Here is a 22,699-nt window from a genome sequence, read left to right on the forward strand (position 1 = left end):
TTAATCTTTATTATTAAGTCTCCCGAATGAAATTTGGAGACTTATTGTTTTTGTATGGTTCTTAATACATGTATCATTAATCTTCATCTTCTTTTTCTTCTTTCCTGCTCTGAACTTGTTTTTCAGAGATGGCTGAACAGAATTGTACAAAACTTCAGGATATGATAGGCCTGCATATCTAGTTGTGCACCCTGGTTTGGTTTTTCTCATTTTGGGTTAGACAACTACTTTTCGGGGGAGGGGGGGTGTCAAAAGGGTGTGGGGTCTAACATTGAACCTTGTAGGAAGAATCGTAGACTCTATTGTAAATGGTAACTTGAAAACGGACAAAGATAATAATATAGGGTTTTCATAATCATATATAGGCTGTTACTGGCAATATAGGGTTTATTAGATCTGACCCCTGGGGTCATCCCCACCCCCCAGGAATTTGAAATTACTATATATCTCAGAAACTTTTATAATCATGACCCCTAAACCATATATATTCATGTCTCTGATGTCAAGGGGCTTCAAATGTTATGTAGGTCATGTGCCCTGTGGGTGGTCCTGACCCCCTCAAACAGCAAGTCCCTTAATATCTTCAAAACAGATGAGATCCCCACCACTAAACCATATATATTCTTGTTCCTTGTGTCAAAGGGCATCAAACGGTATGTAGGTCATGGGCCCCGGGGTTGGTCATGACCCCCCTTGAACAGGAAGTGCACAAATATCTCGAAAACGGTTGAGATCCCCACCCCTTAACCATATATATTCTTGATCCTTAAAGGGCATCAAAAGGTATGTACCGGTAGGTAATGGGCTTCAGGGTTCAATTTAATTTTTCGAACCGTAAAGCACATCTATGGAACAGTTCCTATCATATCCCAAGATATGATGTGTCTATCCATTAAATCATAAAAGGAGTTCTAGGATCTATGTTTTTTTCAAGTGATAAACGTCAATTTTCTGCTATTTCTTGACTCCCTGGATGAAATTTAAATTTTGAAAACCCTACTGCACATCTATAGAACAGTCCCTATCATATCCCAAAATATGGTTGTCTATCCATTAAATCATAAAAGGAGTTATATGATCTATGTTTTTTTTTAGTGATAAACGTCAATTTTCGGTTACTTTGACTCCCTGGATGAAATTTAAATTTTTAAAACCTTATTGCACATCTATAGGACAACCCCAATTATATCCCAAGAGATGACGTAGCTACTCAAAAAGTTGTAAGAGGAGTTCTGGGAACCATATTTTTTTGGCCAAAAAACGTCATTTTTTGTTGTCCACTGATCCCCTTAATAAAAAAAAATTCTGGAACCTGATCACGCCTCAATATGACACCCCCAATTTTATTATAGAAGATCGTTTGGCTACTGCCAAAAAAAAAGACGTTTTTGAAACTAGTTTTTTTGTAAAAAAAAAAAAAAAAAAAAAAGAAGTCATTTTTCAGCCCTTAAATGACCCCTAGGACAAAATTGAAAATTCCGAAACCTTATTGCGCATCTATAGGATACCCTAAAACATATTCCAAAAGATGATTTGTCTACTGTTGAAAATGTAGGAGGAGGAGTTCGAGGAAGAAGGTTTTTTGTGAAAAAACGTCATTTTTTACCAATTATTTGATCCCCAGGACTAACAGAGAATTTTTGAAACATTTTTACAAAACAACATGATACCCCAAATCAAACTCCAAGAGTTCAGTTTGCTGGTTTATAAGATGTAAGAGCAGTTTGAGAAAGTAAAACGTGACAGACGGACGGACGGACGGACGGAACAGGGTAAAAACAATATACCCGAACTTTCTTTAGAAAGATGAGCTTACTTTTGATCTAAGTCTCACTTTTACAAAAGGAACCTATAGTGGAAAAGTGACCCTAATAGATCAAAAGTAAGCTCGTCTAAGATTTTTGGCCCCGGGCCCAGAACCAGCTTTAGTCAAACAATACTTTAATGTCTGCAAACAATCGTATATCCGTATACGTTGACACGTCTTACTGTGCCATTAACTTTTTTTCCATAGCGATAGAATGACACCAAACCCGAAGCAGCCCATAAATTTACCTTTGTTACAAAGAGAACCTTTCCATCCAACGACACATCCTCCATCACACTGGCCAGTCACGTGGTTACATATAGTGTTTCCTTTACAGTGGCCACTGCACATCCTTTTACATTCCACCCCGTATCTTCCTACAGCGCATTCTTTCCGAGAAAGTTATATTTCATTAGTATAACTAAAAGGGATTAAAGTTTTTATTAGTTAGGGGAAATTATTTCTTACTCAATGGCTCAATCCAAAATTGTATGCCCAGAACGTAAGAAAAAAATCAAGAAAAAAGGAAATATCGTTTACAAACGCTTTCAATTAGTTTTAAATTAAACGATTTCATAAATATTTTAACATTTGTGAAATATCATATCAATTTTGCAGTCACCTAATATAACACTATTTGGTTATTCTGTAAGTTCTTACTTATAGTACAGAATTGTCCTGTCCAACCGGGCTCACATGTATTGCAAGTTCCATCCTCTATGTTGCAGATGCTATCTTTGCAGTTTGCAGGACATGGACTGTTACATTGATACCCATACACACTATGATTGGCGCAACCTGTTAAAAAAAAATAAAAGTTAAGATACCTTAACTGGAACATTAAATTCGTGGCGGATGTATTATTAACTGCAATCAGCTGCAAATAACCGTCTCAAATATTTTTTCGAAGAGAAAATAAAACTTGTAAGTGCGCTATTCTCAAACTCAAACAAGGAATGTAGTTCATGTAACGACATGTACATATAGTACATATTGATTTTTTTATATGATGTGTTAATTTTTACTATTTTATCCTGATAACGAAGAAAAGTTATGTAGGCACATCCAGTGTTTACCACAATATGTAAGACGTTGATTAATAGACGAAAGACAGTGAAAAACATATTTGTTTTCTAATAAGAACTTATGCTTTGTTTTCGTTTTGCATGTGCTCTGTTGGTAAAAATTTGATTTAGATCTTGTCTTGATTTATTCATAAAGGTTTGATATGAAAATGATATTGTAATTTCTTATCAGTACATTATGTTTAAATAAAACTATGGACGAGCTTTGTTTAAACAACAAGAAATAATATGTTATAGTTATATATATATATATATATATATATATATATATATATATATATATATATATATATATATATATATATAGGTACTTGACATGGTTTGCGGGTCATGATCCATAAACATGGGTTGTGGGACCCTGCATTTGTGGTAGGCTTATTACAAAAGGAAACGCATTTTTAGGAATAGTTTTTGATGAAGAAGCCAAATATAAGATGAATATAAAGATTACTCATATTTGGTTTCAAAGTTATAGATAACGTTGTGGGTCACCACATTGTGGGTATACATACCCACAGTGATATATAGTAGATAATATATATAACATACTTGTGGGTAGGAACCCACAAACCACGTCATGGCAATATATATATAGATTCTTTATGGGATATATCCCACAAACCATGTATGGGTGCTAAAACAATGATATATAGCATACAGCTGAATATGATTTGTATAGGAGCACAAAATACAAATATCATTTTATCAGAACTATATATATAGGCTTTTTTAAGGGAATTTGTTTTATAAAAGTAACCGAATAATTAAGGTGGCAGATTTTTTTACTACATGTAATGCATTGAACAGAGCAGCCAGTGATGCACTGAAGAAATTTACTTTGTAAACCCCTTGAAATAAAAAGATTTAGATACTGTGCTTATGAATCACAGACTTATGTAATTTAAGTCAGAAGCAGCATGCAAAACATGCTTTGAAATGATCATATACTAGTATATGTTAATGCATCTCAGGAAGAAGTTTGGTCTGTGTACCCCTTTTGATAAGATGAACATAGATCAAAACATTGTCCTTAACCGGTGTCAAAAGATAAAAAAAAAATGTCTTCAAATACATTGTTTAACTAAGTTTGGTTTCTATAATTATCTTCAAAGAGAATATGGTAACAGACCAGAAAACCTCTTCACTAAAATCATTGACGCCTAAAGTGTCAAATGCCATTGGTTTGAAACTACTTGTAAAAATTAAGGTGTGAACAACTTATCGCAGTTATAGCTTAGGCCACATCAAAATGTCCTATACGCTTTTCCTTGTGACGTTGTATTAGGGTAATACCCCAAATCATTATTTTCCTTGTCACCTTGTCCATGTACTACCACGTCTAGGTCATGACGAATCCCTACATGACCATGACCATCTCTGTGTCAAATAAAGGCAGCAGCAAATGCATAACCCCCACCAAAAATATTGCTATGGCATAGCAATCCATCCTCAACACTTGTAATGTAGACACAGATTAACAGACAGACAAGGTAAATCCTTTATACCATGATACCTTTATTTGCAGAGGTAAAACAACATTAATAAGGGAACACTTTTGTCGGTTAAAGATTATATATTTTATTTCTCAAAGTTAGAAAAATGTGTCATGCATGATTTCAAACACAAGACATGTATATATATGTGAACATTCTTGATAGCTGTAATAGTAGTAGCATTTGAAAATTGTTCACAGAGAGACAAACAGAAAGCTACACAAACAGATCTTCTGGTCTATGGCCAGCAGAGCTAAAACCCACAGGTGTCATGAGAAATTGAACGTCACAGATGTCCTCTGCAAACATAAGGGGAAATATACACTACATGTAAATATTAGATATTAATATGATTGTCCTTTTTTAAAAACGTTAAGTATTCTAAATTACATTGTAATATACTTTTAAAATATATGCAATACATATTTCAATCATGTTCACTTGACCTTAAACATAAAAGTAACACATAAGAAATTACAACATCTTATTGTTGATATTAAGATTTTAAAACGAATAAAAACTAAACCATGAGGTTACACCACAGGTACACATGTTGCAGATGGGAAGCAGAGAGAGTAATACAGATATAACACAACCACATTCAATCTTCGATCTAAAACATGAAGCATACAGACGACTCTTGTTTATAAATAAGTCCAGGGTATTTCATAAGGAGATAATCTTCCAATTACTGTTTAAATTTAAAGGGTTTATTACAGAATCATTTGTTACTGCAAGACCAAACGTCCTAAATTTGCATCCTCATCTTCCGCCATTACGTTTAACGGGGGCTCATTGGAATCAGCTTTCGTATCTGCTGATTAAGTCTCAGCATATGTTGCATTTTACTCTTTTTCTGATGAATACTTCTATCAGCAAGAAATTTGCATTTGTTTTTTACTTTCAGTGCTTCTGCCTCTTTTGGTACACTTTAATCTTTAAAGTCCATATAAAATTCAAATGTCCTATTCCATTGTCCATTTTTTCTTTGATGGTAATGTGGTGCATGATGGTTTATCCACTGATTCTATACCACTTGGGACATAATCCTTGTGTTCTTCAATAGAATCTGTGAATCAAATATAAGAAAGGTTCAGTGAATTAAATTCTACAATTGTACATGTAAGTTAAAATAATAGTGTACGCAACACATTTTCATAACATGCTAGTGCTTGGTATTCAATTTGTATACACACTATGCTGCAGTAAATTGTGACCACATCTTTCAAGTAATAATGCTTTAATGTTTAAAAACTAAAAAATTATTTGCGATCACATATCAATGTATATATTTGCATATAAACATATGTCTAAACTTGCTACATATATATGTACGCATATGAACAGTCAAATATCTGACCTCAAAGACACAAAAAACTCATAAACAACCCACCGCAAAAATATTTGAGCAAACAATCTATGACAGTGACCAACATCCCATGTACCTGGTAATTATGTTTGCAAATAAACAGATAACTAAACTCAAAGACACAGTAATAAACTATAGGAAAAATATTGGAACAAATAATCTCTGACAGTGACCTACAATTCATGAATAGACACAAACATTTATACATGAAAGAGATTCAAAAACCACACGCATTCCCATACATATCTTTCATTGTACATATGTACAAACTCAATATGTATGGACGCATATATCCAGTATACAAATGTCAATTAAGTAAACTCAAAGACACAAAAACTCATGAACAATCAACTGAAAAATGTTAGAATAAGAAATATATGATGATAACCCACAATCCATAAACAGACACAAACAGGTATACATATACATGAGAATGTCCCACAATCCATAAACAGACCCAAACATGTATATACAAGACAATGACCCACAATCCATGAACATACACCAACATTTTTTTTACAGTACAATAGTTCATCAAACAAATTAAGTAAAATTTTCTCAAGCATTCTATCATACTAATATCAAAACTCTTGTGACAAAAATCAAATTAGAAATTACATGTTAATCATATATGTACTAAGTAATGGAAATAAAAGATTAATGTGAACAATTGAAGATCTTTATAGGAACATGGTTACAGTAACATTTTTTTCTAGACTAAATGCTCATAGTATTACATTTAATCATATGTACTAGAGTTTATAACTGCGTAAACATTACATGTAATTTGTATATAATTTGTTATTGTATGGATTTTACATGTTTATTAAAAACGACAGTTGAATTTTTATTGAACCTGTTATTTTCCACAGGATTCGATGTTGGGATGAGATGTTAGTAGTGATTGGCTGGGATGTTCGGTAATGAAAAAAATGTAGAATACAGATAATTTATTAATCATGTAAGCCAATAAGTCATTTTTGTATACCCTTTAGATGAAGCAGCTAGGATTAACAACTAGGCAATTGTTAATAAAAAGATTTCTGCGAGTATCTTTATTTATACATTTTTTTTATCAAACTCTGCCATATCTAACTCAAAGTCACAAAAAAGGCGTGAACAAACTACCTGGTAAACTAAAAGGGAAAATTTTGAGCATATACCAGTAATCTACAATGGTGACCCACAATCCATTAACACATATTAACATGTATTTATGACAGCGACCAAAAAACCAGGAGTATTCACATATATATGTACTCATAAACACAAATATCTAAACTCAAAGACACAAAAACCTAATGAACAATCTACAGGAAAAATGTTTGAGCAAACATTCTAGGAGAGTGACCCACATCCCATGAACAGACAAAAACATTTATATATGACAGCACTCCAAAAGCAATGAGCATTCACATATATATCTTTGAATTTACAAATGTCTGAACTCAATATGTATTAATGCATATACACAATTGACTAAACTTGAAGACACAAAAAACCCATACACAAATAACATGAACAATGTTTAAACAAACAATATATGATAGTGACCCACAATCTATGAACAGATACAAACATATATATATATGGTACCCGCATCAATATATTTTACAATCTTATACTATCATATCATATCATTTATCAGACCTATCGATCAAGCATACAGATCTATCATCATGCACAAATCCAGTAGTACCAAGTGTTAATCCTAGAAAGTTTATCATTTAACTTCACGGTTTTTCTGTTTATCCTATTATGTTACCGGTAATCATATCGTTCCTTTCCATAAGCAAGTCATTTTATTTGGAAGTTACATGTTGTTCAATACGCCGTTAAAGCAAATATTTATTGAGTAAACTCAAAAACATAAAAACTCATGAACAATCAACTGAAAAATGTTAAAATAAGAAATCTACATCAATGACCCACAATCCATGAACAGATCGACGCCAACATGTAACATATTTAAACAATAAAACGCTTTCTATAGTGATTCATTCGGGATATGAAGGAAACGACATTGCAGGAAAAATACATAACCCGCGTTAGCGGGTCAGTCCTGTCACTTTCAGTTGCTGTAGATTTCGACCAATAGATAAATGGGGCGTGTAGATTTCAGTCTGGCTGTTTCTATAGAGCTATGAATTAACTATAACCTTCCGTAAGAAATTGAGGAAATTATACTTAAAGTTTGTAGATGTAAATATACGGCGATGACCCACAATCCATGAACAGATACAAACATGTATATACATGACCCACAATCCATGAACAGACACAAACATGTTTATACAGTTCAATAATTCATCAAACAAATTAGATACAATTTTCTCCAGCATTCTATCATACTATAAAATCAAAATGCTTGAGACCAAAATTAAATAAGAAATTACTTTGGTATGTAAACAAATCTTTTGTTTAAATTTTGAATGTTGAAGCAAAACTTCCAGTTATAGACCTAAAATGAATGTGTTAAATGTTAGGAACTGTTTATTTATTTTTAAAATGAATAAAAAGATAGACAAATCAGCTTGAAAAAGACTTGTATATTGAACCTATGTAAATAAAAAATAGGGCACAAGCCTGGTTTACATGACAAAGAATTGTGAGCTCTGTATCTTGCTTGTAACTCAATGACTGACTCTCAAATTTCATTTGATCATTAGAAATATATCCTAAAGCATTGTAAATAATGAAAACAGAAAAACAAAATTTGACCAAAATCATGACAGTGCCCCTTTAAAATATTTGCATATATACAAATGTCTAAACTCATAGACACAAAAAAGTCATGAACAAACTACCTGGTACAGGAGAAATAATACAACAATTAACCTAGGATAGTGACCCACAATCCATGAACAGACACAAACATGTATATATGACAGTGAACCACAAACCATGAACAGACACAAACATGTATTACTATAGTAACCTTAGAACTATATATAAGCATTCATATATATATATACATATACATGTAAACACAAATAAAACTCAAAGATATGGAACACCTCAACTGCCTTATGTAGATAATGCCCATAATATGCTGATAGTTCAACATTTCATGCTGATCATCGATCAACATTACATGCTGATCATCGATCAACATTACATGCTGATCATCGATCAACATTACATGCTTATACATCAAGTGAACTTTACATGCTGATACTTCTTCATTATATGATAATTTATCAATTATCATTACATGCTGATAGTATAACATTACATGCTGATAATGTTTTATTATATGATGATACCTATTCACTATATGCTTTCACTAATACATGCTGATATTTCATAAAATGATGGTATTACAGTATGCGGTGATTCTAAATTCGTTATAAGCAGCAGGATCGTGATTCGGTAAAACTCAGGGATATTACTAAGGAGAGAATAGACTAAATTCAAGCTACATTGTACCCAACAATTTAAACAAGCTTCTTTTATGCTTATTTCCTTATATAAATATGGACACCCCATTGGTTATTATCAAAACTTATATTCCCAATACTAGGGATTGTGCCATTCAGCTGAAACTGGATGCTGGAGGGAATGGGGGCACCATCACTTTCATTATATTTGTTGGAACTTGCGCCGAAATCTCTGTGTGTCAAACAACTCCATAGTCCCCTTATTGGAACTCGATCGTCTTTGTTTAGGCGCCTTCAAATTGGATGCCAATTTTATGAGTACGTTTTATGTTGTAGGTTGATTGTTTTAATTCTGCAGGCCTTCAAATTTATTTTTACCCTCTTTGGATTGGGCATTCTACGCCATTAAATAGCGATTTTATTTTCTTTCTTAAGGAAATCAGAGCTTGAGCAATCATCCATTAGATCCCAGCGCTTTGCACAAACTATCTTTTATTTAAGGGGGGGTGGTGGTGGTGGTGGTGGCAGACCTACCCCTCAATCACAACAAGTAAATATAAAATAGGAAATGGGGGGGGGGATCCCGTATTTTACAATATTTCATCTATTGATCTACATATGATCGAATTTCCAGTTTCATATAATTATTGTAAAACTACATGCAAAGGATAGAGCATTGCGTCCTTCAGATTGCAATATCTTACATGAAGTCAGATGCTAGGGACTACGTGCGCTGTTGAAACTGATTTTAGCAGTAACTGTACTGTTGAAAATACATTGCCCACTCCTTTACGTGGATCTCCAGGGAAAGCCCACCCATAAATATGATGTAACCTAAATGACAGAAGTCTTTGTTTAGGTGCTATGAACACTTTTAGCGGTCCACTTTGACCAAGCGCCATAAACTTGGGTTCACTTCAGAATGCACATTTTTGGACAAAAAATCCCCTGGGGTACCTCGAACCCCCTGATTTGTATGCACTGATGGGGAGCGCCAATGGTTTTTCCAAGCAGGCTTTCTTTAAATATAAAATGACTCTGTTAAAGGACAACACATAATCAAGTGGTATTATTTGTTGAGTATCTTGATCTAAACTAGTCTCAGTGGACCTTAGTAATATCTGATCAATCTCCGAAACAGAGAAAAAGCCCAGTGTTGAAAACTTGTCAGGCATCAATGAGTTCTGAATTTTAGTGTATTTCAATCTCAAGATGACCCTTCCCTATTTTTAGAATCACCGCAGAGTGAAGTACCATCATATAATGAAGAAGTATCAGCAGGTAACAAAGAACTATCATCATATAAAGACAAAGTATCAGCATGTAATGTGAAAGTTTCAGCATGTGATGTTGAAGTATCATCATGTAAATTAATGTTGAAGTATCATCATCATCCACATAAGGTAGTTGAGGCGTTATGTACAAGGACACTAAAACCTCATGAACAAACAATCTGTTACAATGACCCACATCCCATGAACAGACAAAAGCATGTATATATGACAGCAACCCAAAAATCATTAGCATTCACATATATATTTGCACTTAAACAAATTTCTAAACTCAAAGACACAAAATAGGCGTGAACAAACTACAGGAAAAATGTAAGAACAACCAATCCATGATAGTGATCCACATCCTATGAACAGACACAAACATGTAGATATGAGAGCAACCCAAAAACCATGAGCATTCACATATATATATATATCTAAACTAAATATGTATGCATGCATATGCACAAATGTCTAAACTCAAAGACACAAAAACCCATGAGCAATCCACAGAAAAATTGAGAACAAAAACTCTATGAAAGTGAATCACAATCCATGAACAGACACAAACGTATACATGTATATATACGAGGGTTGTCCAAAACGTTTGTGAACACATGTAATTTTATTCAAAATAGAAGCGCCATTATCAGGAAAGTATTATAATATTGTAATAAAGAGCATAATAATGTATATGTATAAAAATCAGAGCAATGTATATTTTTGTAATGGAGTTATGAATGTATATACATTGCCTATACAGGCCGCACAGCCCAGTATGACGTTAAATTATAATGACATAGTCCTGGGTTTATTTGAGAGTAATATATGCCGCATTCACCCTTTGGTCAGAAGGTACAATCGCATATTCCATCAACATATCACTTGTGCCACTTGTGGATAAGTTTCCATAATCGTTTCATTCATTTCAGTTTTTTACTTCAGTTGACACAATTTTTTTATTGCCAGCGGTCAGATGAAGTTGCTTTTTCATGCGTTTTTAAAGACATATTCTTGCCGTAATATCTTTTAAAAGTCCTCTGCTGGTTTGAAAATATTTTTAAATGATGTATGAAAATAATGTACACAATACAGCTAGACTACATCACAATAGAAGATTATGAAAACAGTAAATATTCATATCTAAAAACTCAATTACAAAGTTTGGACAATTTTTGCGCTGGGACGTGCATACTTTCTGCGAGCCTTTGATACGTTAAAATTTTACTTTATTTCTATAGAAAACAATAAAAACCACTTTGGTTTGATCTGAAATTTTATGACAAAGATTTAGATATACAATATGAATAAATTAACCCATTTAAAATGACAAAAACGCGATGTCCACGAACTTATTTGGACAACCCTGGTATATATAGTACCGGTATATATATATGGCAATGACCTACAATCCATGAGCAGACACAAACATGTATGTGTGACAATGACCTGCATTTAATCCATGAACAGACACATATATGAAAATGACCCACAATCCATGAACAGACACAAACATGTATTTATGACAATGACCCCCATTTAATCTATGAACAGACACAAACATATACCGGTATATATATATTTATATATACATGTATATGACAATGACCCACAATCCATGAACAGACACAAACATATATATATATGACAATGACCCACGTTTAATCTATGAACAGACACAAATACATATATCTGACAGTGACCCAAAAACCATGAGCAATCACACAGTTATAAGTTTGCATATACACAATGTCACAAAGAGACAAAAAAAATCATGAACAATCTACAGGGAAAATGTCAGAACAAACAATTCCATTTCAGAGAAAAAGCTGTCATTATCAAAGTTAAGGATAAAGGCTGATTAAAAAGTGGTGACAAAATATAACTAAAACAATAACGAAATTAAGAATCCTCGACATCCTGTGACTTCTACTTTTAAGACAATACGTCACATCATGGCAATTTCAACGCGATGTGAAACAGTTTATATCGCCAATAATTGGTGTTTTAAATATCTCTGTGCAGCTATGGGTTTACCTTCAGTCTACCAACCCACAGGTTCTGAGTGTGAATACTGAAGGAGCATTTATTTTAATTAATTTAATGATTAATTTTAATGAAATTTAAAGTCCCCCCTTAAAAAACTTATTATAGGGGGGGGGGGTAATTTTTAAGTCAAAACACATGCTAAAAATCAATATCTTTAATTAAGAGAATGGGCTTGTATGCAGAACTTTTAACAGGTGTTGAGGACCCTCAAATAATGTATCTGCATGTATTACCTTCACTGATAGTTCCTTCAAGACAATGCTGATGCTACTACCATTACAAGCTTCTATCTAATATTCTGAAAAGAAATAAAATGATTTGGTGATCAATTAATACTCAGATAGTATCCTTTAAGGAGGCTGGGTGGTTAATAAATTAACCATCAGATCTTCTTTAAATTTTTTGATATGATTTGTCTAGCTATAAACTATCATTTACAAAAGAAAAAAATCTAAATATTTTTGCTTTAAAATCTTATTACTTTTCTCTATCTTTATACATAGGTCTTCTTATTAAGGAGATAAAAATAGTTCAAAAATTGTTGCGCCAATCGAGTGCTTTTAAAAAGAACCTAGCACTAAACTATGCGGTATATGCAAAACTGCCGCTTCCGAATGCTCCCTATAGTATACAAAGAACAATGATATTCTAGTGAAGTCATGCCTTGACAAAAATTCCCTATCATTCAGAATACATGTATTTGTGTAATAAAAATACCTATGCAAGGCTGTTGAACATATTCGGCAACATGGTCCTTTATGACCTGTTGAATCTGTAGAACAAGTATATATGGTAATTATGGCTTCACTGTTCTGCAGAATCTGTGGAACATCTGGGTGTGCTTCAACAGGATTTGCCTTCAAATTCCTCCCTAGAGTACAGGCAAAGAATAATTGTCAATGAAATTTTAGTTACTTAGTTACTACAGGTCTACTGTAGTTACTGAAATGTTCCCCTATATTTCAGAAAGAGTAACTAAAGGTAATACCTGTAGTAAAATGCCTAAGCTGTTGAACATGTGAAGTTGCATGGTCCTGAGTAGACTGTAGTATCAGTTAAGAGCCCATCTTAACTAGTTAGTGGAACATCTACATGAGTTACCATTGTGTCCCTCTCTAGAATGCTCTCTGTTATAAATTTAAAAAAGATTTCATTGTAATTAGAGTTAAGCTTGTAAATCATGTGTTGAAAAAAGTAATGTAGTTAATGAAAAATACCTGTTCATATCTGACATCTGCTGAATCAGTGCAGTGGTCAGAAGAATCTATGGAACGTGCATCACAGTGCTGCAACAGAGTCCAAAGTCATATCTAATCTCCTACTGTCTATCAATATCCCTCCTTGCAAAGAGTCAAAGCTTTCATGGGAAGTTGTTCATTCAACATTAATATCATAACAGCATTATTTTTGGGCTTGTCTGAGGTTACATCATTAATGTGCTTTTCAAGCTTTTAGAGGATTCATACTCATCAATGCTGTAAAATAATAATGAAAACAATACTTAGATAAAAAGTCTAATGTTACATATAAACATAAGCATTCATATGATGAAATATTATGGTTATATGAACAATGCATGCGTTATGAAACAACAATACATATCACAATATAGTGGTAACGGTATATGAATCACAATGTATTTTTAAAAAATACAAGGGCACCGCAAAGCAGAGCATCCCCTCGCAAAATGAAATATTTGGGGGGGGGGGGGTGCATTATTTAGAATATACATGTAATTGAAAATAACAAATATTTATCTTCATAAAACCTCTTTAGATCAAAATATTCCTTTCCCCATGCACGCTCTTGGTGGGCGGGGGGGGGGGGGGGGAGAGGAGGTAATAATTTGTTTTTCTTCATACAAATAAAAACCTGAAACACACTACTATACCAGCTGTATGTTTCTCACATGCTTCTCACACGCTATACAGTTTTTACAATACGTTCCTAGCATAGCACGGTTTGCTTTTTGTACGATATGATAAATGTTACTCGCACTGTATTGTCTTTTTTCACATGATATGATATCATAATGCTTCCTGTATGAAAAAGTGTATAGAAAAAGTGTTATACATGTATCTAGCTGCAATAATGTAGCCCTCTCCGATTTTTATATCTGATGTTTACTGGTGGAGAGGGCTACAATTCCACAGGATCTCCGTAATGGTGCTACATTAATTTTTTAATGCAACTGACTTCGGTCTAAAAAATTCGATTTTATATTTGACTTCCTTTAGATAAAATGATTTTTTAATTCAGGTTGAACAAACTAACCGTATATAAATCAAAACCAGATAAAACACATAAGCATGTTTACCAGTCATCTTTTTCAGCAGCCATGACAGTTCTAGCGTGATTGTATGGGATCTACGCTTGGAGTTTTGATGGGCTTGATAACGTGAATGACAGAGTAAATAATCGATCTTTCCTCGTTCTATCACTAAAACATCGTTTCAGGAAATGGTATATAATGGAAAATTCATATTTACCGCGTTAATTATGTTTAAAATAGGGGAATTCCTATATTCAGGTAAAGATCCGCTCCTGAATTCTCATTGGCTGTCCCAAAATAAAACTGGTCAAGGCCAGTAAACATGGCAGACAAATTCAACTTGTGTTGTTGACATACACGAAAAAAAACCGATATATGGACTATACTTGATATTTTTGGATTAATTTATGCCATAGACATCTACAATGTTTGAGTTCTGGTAAGAAATGCAAATTATGTTATTTCCATTTATGTACGATTTGAGACGAAATTGTTGCGGGAGTGAATCACTCCCACACTTGCACCATTACGGAGATCCTTTGGAGTTGTAGCCCTCTCCAAAAAAAAAAAAATCGGGAGAGGGCTACATCATTGCAGCTAACATGTATCATACAGGAAGCATATCATATCATGTAAAAAAAAATGATCATACAGTGCTAGTAACATATTGATCATATAGTTCATTTCCAATAATTATGAATTTGATTTCTCACAATTAATGTTTATTTTCTTTTTTTTAAAACATCTACATATTAACATGAATTTCATTAGTTAAGATTATTACAAGTTTAGATAGAAAAAAAATCATCATTTAAAATTCAAAATATGAAATGTTTAAAACAATGGCCTTTTATATACAAAAAATCGCCCATTAAAAGTACCGTATTTTTCGGAAATCAGGTCAATACTTTTTTTTCCTGGCACGTGGACCTCGCCCTATTCATCGCTTCACCTTATTTATGTTCTTTTTTAAATTTGATATGAAATTTTGCACAAATTTATGCAAATCTCCAATAAAATCATGAGTGTTTACTATAATACTGCTTGAATTTCTGTGTAAAAATCATATGGATTTTTATCAATATACTGTAGTAATTTATCATAAACAAATTAAATGTGAATAGATTTATTTCTTCTAACATTTCTTACTTCGATCGCTAAGACTGAATCATCTTTCTATCATTATTACATGCTGTCATGCATTTTGACCGTGTGCTTACGATAAACAAGAAATCGTTTTCGCATGGTTAAAGTAAAATGAGAACCGTACAAAGGGTAATTAAAGGAGGAAAAAATATCGTCGGGTAGAAATAAAAAGCTGATTTCTTTTTATAATAGAACACATCTACAAGTTTTTTCCTGTAGATTCAAAATAAAACTCTCGATTAAAACTAAACCAGGTGTCTCTGAAATCAGTCTGGGTAAGGCCTACTTTGTTTATACACAGTTGAACTCTCGGCACGTGCTACTCATGCCCGCAGTCTTCGAGAGGTTGACTCATTATATACACAATATAAAAGTCACACAAAGGTGTGAACAATTATCATGATTAAGCACATATATATTGTTTAAGCAATACGGTAGGATATATCCAAATCTTAAGGAATACATGTAATTACACTGACGATAGATGGACCGTAACATTAGCGGGTGAAATGAAATCTCCGGTGAACTATTTCATATACAGTATTATATACTACTTTAGACTCGATCAACAACAAAGACACAGGGTTGCATGTGCTACCGTATTCATGCCTCCAGGCTAGGTTACTATCCCCCAGTGAACACCAATTTGTATACATGGTAGGGAAGTGATAAGCAAACGATCTTTAATTAATCCGGTCGTACAAATTAGTGCATAACAAATATAATTTAAGGAAGAAATGTTCAACAAGTCCCGGGGTTGAGTATTGGGGGACTCTCTACTTGCACCTGTAAACAATACATTTTATGTATGCAAACGAACAAAAAAGTAATCTAACCGCTCAAGACAAGTTTTCTGAACTCGCAGACTTGTACCCCATGTACTGTACAGCTGAAGAATGACACTCGCATTCCGAATCGGTGCATGGTCAAAAGGCAGCCGTTTGACATTTCAGCATTCCGAATCGGTGCATGGTCAAAAGGCAGCCGTTTGACGTTTCAGCCTAAGAGCGTCCGCCATTTTTTCTTAATTGTACTTTTAGTTCGATAGTCTTTGCTTCCTCCTCATATTTTTATAAATATGCCATACTAATTACTGCTAATAAGAAAATATACCCAGTACTTACCAAAGTTACTGCTGTACTCCGCCATTGATATCCAACAATGCATTGCGTGCATCACAAAACCGTTTTGTGGGACACCCCGCTGGATGTTTATAGATAGACAAAATGTTCAACACTAGTAGCTTTGACGCGATGTTCTAAAAATAGATTTTGAGTTGTGGGACATTTTTCAATATATCCGTGTGGGTTAAAAAAATATTTTTTTTTGTTTTTTATGTTAACAATACCATTTTCAACCTCCCTGTGAATTTTGAACTACATGGTTTATGGGTCAAAATATAGATGACCCATAAACCACCTAAGGATCCCACAACGTGAGTCTGAGATACATGAAATAACCCACAACACGGATTTGTATAACTATATATATATATATATATATATATATATATATATATATATATATATATATATATATATATATATATATATATAATTTACTTGTTTTATCAACAAAACAGATAAATCAATAATTGCATAAGTTAAACTCAAGTATGTAGACTAATTTATAGATACATCACATAGGTCAGTAAAAACATTGCTGGTTTCATATGTCAAGGGATATACAACGCCGTCCATTCGTTCATTGTAATAAATGACATAACGCCCATACTCTGCACATAATGTTGTAAAGTTCAAGGACGGTAACTGTGGTCCGTCCTTGTAACACAATGTGGAACCTTGTATATTTCCAGTTGTTGATACATACAGAGAGAATCCAGCAAACCTTCCTTGTTGGCGAATTTCTTAATGAAGCAAAACAGAATGACTTATTGTTTATATTTGTAATTGATACAAGATATCAAAACAAAATATGATTTATTACGAAAATATTTCAGAAATAAATAGCAATGTTTAATAGTTCATTCTAATATGAACTGTGTTGGTCACGCAATTCAATCTTTAGAAATCGGAGATAAAACAGAATAAAACAACTGGCGTGGAATCAAACCTTTACCAACAATAAGTAAATTTTTTCAAGAGCTGTTTTGGACAGAGGGAAACACCAAGTTGATGTAGAACTGAGAAAGAAGCAGGCAGGATTCAGACCAGGTAGATCATGCTGTGACCAAACTTTTGTATTACGAAACATCATAGAGCAGTCAATAGTATAGAGTGACAGATCTCTCTATACCTCAACTTGACTTTGAGAAGGCCTTTGACTGTGTACATCAGGAAAGATTATGAAAACTCTTAAGACTGCAATGCATGCCACTGAATATTATTAACATCATCAGAGTACTACATGAAAGATTTCACTGACGTGTGATGGTTAACAATTGCCAGACTGAATGATCCCCAGTAACATCAGGGCTAAAACAGGCCTGTATGCTATCACTCCTACTCTATTTAGTGGCCATGGACTGGATAATGTGAGAATCCACCAGGTATCAGTATAACGGAAATTGAAAGCACACTGGATGCCTTATGACGATTATGACCTATGACTTATCTTTCCACTCATCAGCATGTGGAAAACAACCAAAATCCACACACCATCTAGACGCTTAGAACTTAACATTAATTTAAAGAAGACCAAAATAATTGAAATCACACGGAACAACAACTCAGTACAAATAAATGGAGAGCGTTTGGAAGATGAAGACACCTTTACATACGTGGGCAGTATGGACTTCAGGAGGATTACAACAAGACAAACAAAGGCTGTAAAGTGTTTGCCATCTTAAAACCAGTTCGGACATCTTTCTATATGACCAAAATAATTAAGCTCAGGATTTTCAATATTAATATAAAATCCGTACTACAATATGGTTCGGAATGCTTGAAGCTCCAGAAAGACATAATAAAGAAACCGAGAGTGTTCGTAAACCGATGCTTACAGTCCCTACGATCGGCACTTAAAAAGTTATAGAGGAAATTCGGACTGGATTATTTATAAAATTGTGAATGAAAACTTAATGCTTTGTATCATATAAGTGTGCTTACCTTTTATAAACTGTATTTCGTTTTTAAAAGAGTTTAGCAATTTGTATTTTTTTTCACAATTAATTATATTGTAAAATTTTTAGGGATTTTTCTTAAATTTTCAAAACAATATTCAATGACCATTTACTCAAAAAGTAGGTCATTGGCCTACTTTTTTGAAAGTGAAAAATAACATTACAATGAAAGGTCTGTAACACACAATACATGTTTTTTCATTATCATCAGTGATTTTCTTTCTTCATTATGAGTAAACGTATACCTTAAGAGTATTTATAAAATGAAAAAATATTCAACCAAGGTCATATGGATTTTAACCGGAGACAACTTTAAAATTTGATATTTATTCTAATTAAAGATGAACTCTACACAATGCTGTATCATTTTTTTCAGAATCTATAATACAAAGTTTAATTTTCTCGCATTATGTTAAGTGTGAGATCGGTCTGTTCGGTGTGAGCTCAGTATGATGAGATTGGTCTGTCCTAGACTGTGTAATACTACGAATTCTACTACAGTTATTGCCGAGATCAAAGAGATCAACGAGATCAAAGAGATGCCGCGGACATTATTCTCCAATATACCGCGAATGTCATCAGTAAATTATCAGATCAGAAATACCTATTTGTTTCGCACTGACCATGAAAGTACAACTCCAAACCGTAAAAAGGTTTTAAAACTATGTCAATTTCACGTGTTAGTTCCAGTCCAAACAATTTGTATTGCCTCAATGTTTATTTTTAAGAGATCAATGCGGTTGTTCCTAGCACTATGCGTGTAGTAGTAATAATCGTGTTAAATTGCCTTTAAAACATTAGGAACATGATTCAAAGATATTTTATAAATGAGTAAAGAGTATTAAAAATCCAAAGAAAAGTTCTGTCTTCTGCATGTGATTCCTTTGATCGATACACATGTAAACCATTGGGGTTAGCCGTCAAGATGACCTAGATCGTCTCTCAATAGGAGAAACGATCTGTAGAAATACTGGGCTGTTACAAGAATAGATATAAAGTTCTTGTTATCGTGAATGTTGCAGGATAACCTCTCCTCGGTCTCGGAGGTTATTCTGCAACGTTCATGAGAACTCGTACTATATTTCTTAAATATGATGGGGTGGGCGAATCAATAAAGTAATTTTTCTGCTATATTGATTTCATTTTCGCATATTTTGATTGATCAAATAGTTGTATGCTTCCTTCCTGACTTGCACTTTTTGTAAAGCGCGGAAGAATAAATCACAAATAAACTTTTAACGTTAAAGCAGGATTTGTCAGACATTGTTTTTTAATGTAAAAATGCGAGAAAATAACCATTCATTATTACAAAGGGGCAACATTTACGGTCTAGGAAGAAGCTATGAGGATTTGGCATTGCAATATTGAAGTGTGCTTATGATGTTCATTTGGAGAATTATCAACACAACACGTGGTTGTCAATTTGCTTAGTGTCATACAACGTTGCATTTAAATATGTTCATCTTTAATATTGAATTGAAATCATACAATTTATGCATAGTTGCATGGACGTTGAAATTCGTTAATATTTTCAAAGTACACTTTAACAGTGTTGCGTATTAAATCTCATTGGGAAAAAAAGAATTTTACTGTCGTTGTGAATGAAAGCTTACATGGTTTATCAGGACAAAAAGCATTCCTGTTGCATTTTTATTTGCTTACAAAAGTAAAAGAAAAAACTATATGTTGTGTCAGATAATTATATCATTATGTATATAATTTTTTGTACACCCTAACCGTTGATATTGTAAGCAAGTTAATATCGTGGTATTCAACAACTCATAACACAACACAGTACATACCGAAACCGTCGTAACTTTTAAACTGGATGTCTATACTGTATATGCTAGACACTTCTCCAAGATCCACCTTCCACCACACTGTTTTGATTAGATCATTGACTCCTATAGGTTTTGTTTTCGTACATGTTGCTATGTTTCCATCCACTGCTTTACTAGCGCTGTAACGGTTATATAAATCAATATCGGTGTGTGATTGGGTGGCGATCTTCTTGAAGGATATATCATCTTAAAATTAGAAATAATATGGACGGCTATTATCATGTGGTATACATTGAACAATTTAAAAAAAAAACATTAATATATCTGAACCAAAGTTTTGAACCAAAAATATGCATAAACATAAATATTTGAACGAGGCTGGATGGTTAACAAACTAACTATTAGATCTGTCTTAATCTTTATTATACGGTATTATTTGATATGTACATTTACTTTTTCTTGTTTTTAGTCCAAATATTTTATTTAAATATAGTCTGATGTGGCAAGAACAATCCAGCCCTCTTAAAAGAGACAGAAGATTAGGAAAAATATTGTCGTTCATGTTTTTGATAAACACCCATCCCCCCAATAAAAATAAAAATGAAAAATGAAAAAATATCACCATAAAAAAAACCAACAACAACAAAACCTGTACTATTCACTCAGTTAGTCATGGACATAACAACCATTAAGCTTCTGAGTTATTTTTTAATCGTGTAACATTAATGTAATATAAAAGTCTTGCTAGCGTTGTACGTATCGAAATTATGTTTATGCTGAGTGTAAGGAGGTTGTCAAAATACTTCATAGAGTTAATAAAAATATTTAAATGTGTTGACTGCAACTTCATTAGACAACTATATTTTGTCCCTTGAAACTTTGTCGAACAATATTTCAAATTTGTGCTTTGTTTATGATTTCAGAAAAAAAATTGATAAGATTTTTGTCAGACGACACAATGTACTACGTAGATATTTTTCATTCTTTCGTCGATGGTGTACCCTTCACATCGTATACAATATTCTTTTTGCTCCTTCCCCAAAAATGTCTTAGAGTAGAGCATTTTTATTAAAATATAATAATGTTGCTCATTAACTACGCATTTTAACATTAAAAACATATTTCGAGGTACAAACTATCTCTCGGTGATATAGGATGCGATATAGAAAATGCCCTGTCATGTTCTTCATATCGTATCTTATAGAAACTATCAAATATGATGCAATGAAAAATTTTATTAATTAGTAGACATGTTGTTTTTTTTCACAAAAAAACATTTAGATGAGACCATCGCGTATAATAAATTCATTTTGCCTAAGTAACTTAGGAAGAAATGTTTAATGTCTATCTTTTGTGACATGGACTAATAGGGTATATTTTCTATAAGTATTCGATATAACAATGTACTGTTTACACCTTCAGTATTAAGCATAACTAGCTGGATATTTATTTTTAAGTGTCTGCATTTTATAAGATAAAGAGAGTCATTTATGTTATTTTTAAAAAACAAAATTGTTGCTTCATGGAAAGCAGGGATGTTTTCCATGATTGTAAAACAAGACCTCTTACGGTCCAACGGAAAATCTTTCTATACTGAATAAAGAGAAATTCTGATTATTTTTTATTTATTTCCCTCCAGTCGCCAAGTTTGATCCTTGATATCTTGCTTGTGAAGTCACTGATTTTTTGTTTTGATTTTTAGGCCTGATAACATGCCGCGGGATATTGTCAGTGTTACGGCGGCCATTTCGCGCATTTATCAAATGGCAAGCGACTGTGTGGTGCGCTTTTTAAGATATACTTAAATGATTTAATCATGTAGTAAGTTAAACGGAGAACCTGCTTGGTACGAAAATAATATTATGAAAGCGAGCTTAGTTTTCGATTCACCCCACTTACTATTATCATATTGACAACCCAGTCTGATAAAAACCACCCCCTTCCTTTTACATTCGTGAAGG

At 33.2% G+C, this 22,699-nt stretch overlaps 1 long non-coding RNA gene across 2 annotated transcripts; it reads right to left on the reverse strand.

Annotated features, from left to right (window-relative positions):
- Positions 1 to 4,159: 4,159 nt before the first annotated feature.
- LOC117692270 (uncharacterized) lies at positions 4,160 to 17,196 on the reverse strand. Of its 2 annotated transcripts, none has more exons than XR_010713232.1 (6): positions 16,712 to 16,962; positions 13,675 to 13,932; positions 13,446 to 13,584; positions 13,175 to 13,328; positions 12,691 to 12,755; positions 4,160 to 5,454 (listed from the first exon to the last, which is right to left on the reverse strand). It is a non-coding gene; the product is annotated as an uncharacterized lncRNA (long non-coding RNA). The 2 variants fall into 2 exon arrangements; XR_010713230.1 differs by lacking the exon at positions 16,712 to 16,962 and adding an exon at positions 17,000 to 17,196 and having other exon boundaries at positions 4,161 to 5,454.
- Positions 17,197 to 22,699: the final 5,503 nt, after the last annotated feature.

Source organism: Magallana gigas, chromosome 1 (assembly GCF_963853765.1).
Source record: "Magallana gigas chromosome 1, xbMagGiga1.1, whole genome shotgun sequence".
NCBI classification, from domain to species: domain Eukaryota; kingdom Metazoa; phylum Mollusca; class Bivalvia; order Ostreida; family Ostreidae; genus Magallana; species Magallana gigas.